This window comes from Falco naumanni, chromosome 2 (genome assembly GCF_017639655.2).
Source record: "Falco naumanni isolate bFalNau1 chromosome 2, bFalNau1.pat, whole genome shotgun sequence".
Taxonomy (NCBI): domain Eukaryota; kingdom Metazoa; phylum Chordata; class Aves; order Falconiformes; family Falconidae; genus Falco; species Falco naumanni.
In genome coordinates this window covers 9331732-9339000 of record NC_054055.1, presented here as the reverse complement: position 1 = coordinate 9339000, position 7269 = coordinate 9331732, and positions in this window count along the sequence as shown.

Below are 7269 nucleotides of genomic sequence, written 5' to 3'. Positions count from 1 at the left end.
CGCGGCGCCAGCCCTTCCAGTCAGGCCCGCGGGGCATGCTGGGTACTGTAGTCCGCCGAGGGGAAGGGGCCCTGCCTGAGGGCGGCGGCGCTGCGCCGCCATGCGGCGGGGAGGAGGGACAGCGCCCGCCGCGCATGCGCGCTCGGAGGCCTCTAGGGCAGCGCCGCGGGCGCCATCTTGGTTCTGTCGCCCGTTCTGGCTCGTCGTTTATATGCTCGAAATGCTGCTAGCAGCCTGGCTGCTTCAGGCCGCGAGCGTTTCTCGTAGCTTGGCTGAGGTGGTTGTGCAGAAGAACCTGATCTGTATCAAATTGGTGTGGGTCGGTTAGGGGCTTAGAGCAGGGAGCGTTATGGTCTGTGGTGTGTGTGAAAGGTGTTGCTGCATGTTAAGAGCGAAGATGGACAGGCAGAGTTAAACCACCCACAGTGTGTAGAGGATGAGATGGGGAAAAAAACCTGCGGGTTGTGCTTGCTTGGAAAATCTACAGAGAGGAGTGTGCAGAGAGAGAGGCCTGTGCCAGAGGGCTGATCTGAGGGCTCAGAGCTAAGCAGTGCTTTAACACTGCCCAGAAATGGAAAAACATCCTGGGTTTTGTGCTGCAAATTAGAATGAAGGCCACCTCCCTTTGCTGCTAAACAGCCTGGGTGCTCTGGGGAGGTTTGCTGTAACGGATCTGGCTGAATCCAGAAACTGATCTGGAGCAGCAGCTAGGCAGCCTGGTCAGCCTGAGGGAGCATCCTAGAGCTGTATGTGGGAATCCAGGAAGGTGTGCCCAGTGCTTTGAATATTCCACAGAGAGTGCTTAAACCCAAGTTTGAGTAAAACAGACTTCTTAATCTAGCCAAGCACAGCAGAATTTGTCAAAAACCTGCCTTGTAAGAACCTTAATGTTGCTTGCTTTCAGGCCAGGCAGTACAGAGGAAAAAGCAGGCACCCTGCAATAGGCCATACAGGATTCAGAGCAATTCAGGTCTGTATAGGTGTGGGCATAGAGCATCCATGCACATTGTGTGAACAGGAGAATTCAGCTCTGGAGGCTGCAAACCTGTTGACCAGAAATGCAGGGCCTAGTGACATGAGGGCTGAGCATTCACTGCACACACACAAAAACAGACTTTGGGAAGGGAAAACAGCCCAAAATGTCTCTTACATAGGGACTTTCATGCCTTTATGAGGTTACATTAGATTTGTGGTGGAGAGGACTATGCACAGTCTAAGCAGTCCTATTTTCTCCCATGTCTATTTGAATGATGTGAGCTGCTCCTGACAGCCTGATTTCCCATTATTCTCTGTCCTGAACTTACTCTGGCCTCAGACAACTGCCATAGGTGAACCTCTCTAAGCCTGGCTCTGCCTATGTCCAACAATCCCCAGCTTTAAATGCAAAACCAGCCCTGGCTTCAGTTCTTCTGAAAGATGAGCCTATAACTGTGGATCCTCATGCTTTTGAACTCTGAAGCTTTCAAACTGCAACCTGTTTTTATTTTACTCCCTATCAGAGCAAAATGCAGACTTTACAGCCTCAGAATATTTTTGCAAAATTGAATTCTTACATTTCAGCTTGTACTAATTGCAATAAAATACTTCAGGCTCTCTCAGACATCTGTTTCATTGTAGAAGTCCAGGGATGCTGAAGTTACATCTTAAAAGTGCAGACCAAAAAAAAGAGGATTGCTAGTGGTAAGTTTTGTAAAAAGTTCTAACTGCAATAGGAAGGTTTGAGAGCCATGATATAAGACATCTGTGAGTAAAAAAAGATGCATTTTTCAGCAGTCACCAGCAGCTGCAAGTTGTCTGAACTCAGCCCTCTGTGCTATTCCCAGAGGCCTGGTTGTTTTTTTTCCACAGCTAGTATGATGCAATCCTTTAAGCTGAGCACACGAAAATCCAGGCTTTCAGAGCAGAAAAGTCTCCCTAGTAATGAAACCTCCCTTGATTTTCAGTTACTTGAAGGTCACTTCTCTTCTGCTGCCAGTTTGGCTTTAGTCTTCATTGAACCACTCATCTCTATTCAGTGGAAGGGGCTGTTGTTTCAGCGGACTTGCTTACTTGGGGCTTTGGTCCTGCCTTGTTTCCTTGTGTTCCTAAGAGCCAGCTGGGGGAACCGTAGTTTGTTCAGGGGCATTTCCTCTTTCAGGGCACGACTTTCATTCAGAAAAATTCTAGGATGAGGATGAAGGTGGACGGAAGATGTGTATGGGATATTTGGGGGAAGAAGCACTGCTGCCAGTGGCAGTTGTTTGAACCAGGGTAATAAACAAAAAATTGTTTTTATTTATTTATTTATCTATAAATTTAATTATAATTTTTAAAAAAAGCCAGGGAACTTGCTGGAAGGGTGCTGGCAGGAACAAAATGCCTGGTACCTGTGCTGAGGTTTAACTTCACAGTCATGCTATGGTAACAGGTGCTGGATTCAGCAGAAAAGCCTGAACAAGCCTAGTCTTATTCAAAGCACTGAGTTTCCAAGTCAACAATTCCTGTGTTGCCAAGATACAGACATTAGAAAAAAAAAAACACCAAACAATAGCAACAAAAAGCTGTCAGTAAGGGAGAAGAGCCTCAGATCCCTACCCTCTCTGCAGGCATGTTATTGTTCAGCACTGACGATGTCACAGGCAGGCTCAGGGTGGCAATTGCTCCTTGAGCAGTCCTTTCCAACCACAAAGGACAGAAACCTCTCAGGATAGAAAGCCTGAGTGCTCCAGGGTGCTGATTTTCTGCTTCAGACAGACAGTGAGATGGCAAACTGGGTGTTTGGAAGCTGTTATTTCTGGCAGCCAGTACCAGCAACTGAACTCGGTTCATCTTGGTGATACAGAGCTGCTCTGAAGATGAGGCTCGCTGTCCCAGCTTGCCATAGGAGGGCAGCAGCCTACAGCCAAACAGGGTCTGACGGTGGGACTGTGTATTCTGCTCAACTCACCCTTCTGCTCTGTTTTATTTATTGTCATTTACACAAATACGGTGTAGCACAGCTCTTCCTGTGCTCTCAGCCAGATTCCTACAGCTTTTGCGTGCACACAAGTAACACATCTCTATATTTGCTGTTCATCCATCTGGATGAGGGCCTGCAGCAGGAATTACTTTGTGCTGCCGTACTCTGCAAAGGTGCTGTAGGGTAGAAGGCACTCCTCTCAAACAGATGAAAATATGTGGACCTCTGACAGAAAAAAATGTTGAAACCAATGAGGTGGTTGGGAAAAGGGAAAATAATGAGACAAGAAAAGTAATTTTTTAACCTGTTTTTCATACAGTATATATTTTTCACTGTCTGGCATCCTTCATGGGAGCTCCCTGTTGCCTACCTTAACTTAAGGATACAGATCAAAGTTTTAATATTGTCGATGGTGGTGCTGTCTAGTCATTCGTATGTGGGGCTGGAAAGGACCATGCATCCTGAGTCCGCTCCTGCAAACAATGAGCACGCATGCCTCCTTTTTTCTGCCTGTTCTCTTTGAGATCTTTCCCAGCCTAGGGTTGATTTTTAAACTGAATCACCAGCAAGTTCCGTTCTTGAGTTTAGGTGAACCAAAGATTTTCAAAGCTAGGTATCTCCTGAACTGCATTTATAAACCTAAACTGCTGCTGGATTTTCAGAGATGTTGAGTACCAAATGCCCTTTCCCTCTGCTCCCTCATTTCTGAGTAAGAGTCTGCCACCCTTAGAAGAGGCCTGGGCTATGGCAGCCTCTATATTGGCCATGTTGGAGAGCACTGGTGCCTGAATTCAGCTCTTGCAAACCTTTCCTGGGGTCTGTGACCCGTGTCAAACAGTACCAACAGCTACAGCAAAGCAAGGTACTATTTAATCTCAACACATGGAACATAGTATGAGAGAATGAGGAGTTTAAAATGGTAAAAGTGTCTAAGTGATTGCTTACACACTGTAAGTTATGCCTCCCTGTCAAAGTTGGGGCTAATGGGCAGGGGCCTCATGTAGATTTTATTTCTATGGGTGCTCAGGCAGAATCCATCTCCTCTTAGTCCATTCTCTGCTGTCAGCCTCTTGTCAGTCTCTGGTGGTCAGATACTGGTCACACAGCTTTTGTTGAAGTCTGGAAGCATCATATTCTCTGCTAAAACATAGTTCCAGTACTGTCTTCACATGGTGCCCAGCCTGCTCCTCTGGAGCTCTTTCTGGTCATTTTGCTGGTTTTGTAGCAGTACTGCTGCTAAGTCAACCAGCATGGAAAGGGGACAGTCAAGGAGCCAAGGATCTTTGGTAGCAGTGGTAGGTGATGCCTGTCTCCTTGAGTCCTCCAGGATTCTACCTCAGTCCTGAAATTGGAAAAAGGGAGCATCACACCACCACCAAGTGTTGCAGCACCACTGAGCCCTGGGGGGAAAGAGGCCAGATGGGACCTTTTGGAGAAGGCTGCCTTCATATGTGCTAAAATCTCTGCTGGGACTCACCCTGTGAAATCTGCCATGATGCAAAGGGGCCAAATGTCTTGAATGTAGGACAAGTCCCTCATCCTTTCCCAACTCATCTTCATCCTGGTGTCGGTACCATCCGTCAGCCCTGCCCCGATGCACACCTGCATAGCCTCCCCCTGCTTAACCCTGTTCTCCTACACCTCATGGGGTAAGAGGGGAGTATTGCCGGGGGTTGTGCCACAGGAAGCAAAACTGGCTTCCATGTCTCCCTCCCCACACTGCTGAGACAAAACCAAGGTGCAAGATACAGCTTGGGAGGCAAAGGTGAGTGAAGTCCACCAGCCTGGAGAGGGACAGAAGACAGCTAGTGTCTAGAAGACACTTGCTATTAATCATAGTATTGTCCTCTAATAATTTTAGCAGTGGTTGGGATCGCATATATTTAGGAACACGAGGGCTCTGCAGTGTAAGTCTCTTTTCTCATAGCTACTCAGGTCAAAGTGTCATGCTCTGGCTCTCTTCTGTGTTACAAAGGTGGGCTATACCACTGCTGGCTACTCAACTGGCTGTTGTACTTCAGTATTTTGCTAGTAAATGTCTTGTCAGGATTTCACTCTCATTTGCCAGAGTTGCCTTGCAGGCAGGATGTTGTTACCCAGCAGCTCTCCAGAAAAGAGCTTAAGCTCTTTACAGAAAACCCAGAGGAAAGGGCTGGTGCATTCTACTCAGTTTCGAAGTGATTGGAGCTTAGGAGCTTAACTGTGCTTCAGAAATATATTGAGAGAAAGAGCAGGGAGTGGGTGAGTAATCCCAGTGCAGATCAACAATAACAACAAAACAGATTCTCTGTTCCTCATATAAAGGAATTCACTGAGCCGTGCTTTCTGCAAGGCTTTCTTCCTTCTGGAGTACGCATCACAGTCTGTTTTCCAGCTAGATAAGCACGTTTGCAGCAAATTAGATTACCTTTGAAGTAAATGTGCAGGGTGGGGCACAGGAGCCTGTGGTAGGATAGGTCAGTGCTCTGCATGATTAATTTAGTTACATCAGGCTGAGATAAATCTTCCTAGATTTAATTTAAATGGAGTATGGGCACCGGACAGACAGACTTTGAAGCTGTGGTTGGTGTTAATGACACTCTTGACTTTCATCCTTGTCAAGTGTCTTGAATAACATTGTTTGAGACCCCAGTGGGGAAGGAAAAAATAGGATAGTGAAATATGCATGATCACAGATGTATTCGATTAAGTCTCATCTAAGTCAGTGAGGTTGCTGTAGTCAATGGAGCCATGCTGACTTGTGGCAGCAGAAGCTATTACTTGTTTTTTGTAATCCTGTAGTACTGAGAAACCTCAATCCTGTGTCAGCATCTCACCATTGTGAAATCTCAATATGTGGATTCTGCGTGTGGCTGACGGCAATAAAATTCTAGCATGGAAATTAGCTAGGGAAAGAAGGCTTCAGTTCTGGCTTGCCTGATGCTCCTGTTGCCTATCATTGTGAATTATCTTCTCTCTGCCCTCCATAGCACTGCCATCTACCACCTGTATGATAGCTTCAATGGTCAGGTCCACCTTGACCACTGTTGCATCTTTCCCTAGATGTCCTGATGTTTCATGGGCTCACTAAGCTACAGGTAACTTATCCTTACATTCCCAGTCTAGGTCACTCTAGAAGTCCAGATGGGTTCTACTCCCTTGTACTCTGATGGCATTAAGGTACACTGTGCACCGGTGTTCACCAAAGCCTTCTACTCCTGTGGATCCCATGTGCCAGGCCATTGAATCCACACCATCCAGTAAATCTGATCATCCCTTTCCTCTGCCTGGGACAGGGACACTCTGTTCCTCATTGGAGTATTTGCTGTCTGAGTCCTATGGTGTCAGACCAAAAGCTCCTTCACCAAGGCCAGAAGAAGTGTTCTCAGCTCTTCTGCATCTGGGGTTGTCTTCCACTGTCTTGGTGGCAACTGGAGTGTCAGCCTTTTTGGGTGGGTGCTCCTTAGTGGTGGTCTTCCTTGCAGTTCATGTGTGTGGGCTTCTAGATTTGTGGCGAGCACATTGTCCCACTTCTTGTCTTCCTCCTGATCATGCAGGAGGAACCACAGGATGGCATGGTATACAGTGGGCTCCCCCTTTCCCTCTGGCAGGGTGAAGCTGACTCCATGGGGCATCCCTGACAGCGAAGACATAGGCCCATGGTGGTGGGGAGGAGCGGAGGTTCTCTTTGAAACCCTGGAGCCATTGGAACAGTCACTCCAGAGTTAGTGGTTCAGAGTCTGGCCGGTGCTTCAGCACCAAGGTGTTGTTGGCATATGACACTGGTGAGTTACCTGCCACCTTCTGCCACATGAGCTGGTTGCAGTCCCACCATCTCTAGTTCCCTCAAGCATTAGATACCTTCCTCAGTGGTGGTCCAGTTGCCCAGGAAGCATACCAGATCATCTTTGAGGGAGTAACTGGCTTTCACAGTCAATGAGAACCATGTCCAAAGGCTGTGGGTCCAGTTCCCTTTCCAATCACTGTGTCAATCCCCAGTGTCCCTACTTAGGGATCCCAGCTGCCAGGCTTGCCTGCTGTCTAACTTCTGACAGTGGATCCCTGTATCCCAACACTGGAGCAACCAGATAGCAGGCTGCTCACCTGGCTTGCGGCCGTAGTTTTTCCAGAGATCTTGTTCCACATGTCCTTTAAAACCTTGGGGTTTAGGGTCTGAGTATTTCCCCCTCCTTGGTGACTTTGTCACTTCTTCATCCTGTTTCCTTTGATGGTGCTGGACAGAGGCTCAGGAGGCACAGGCCAAGCACCAAAACATTGCTAGAGGTCACTGGGTCTCATTGGATTAGGCAAGGCACCCTTCCTTCAAGTGGTGTGCCAATTCAACAGGTTTA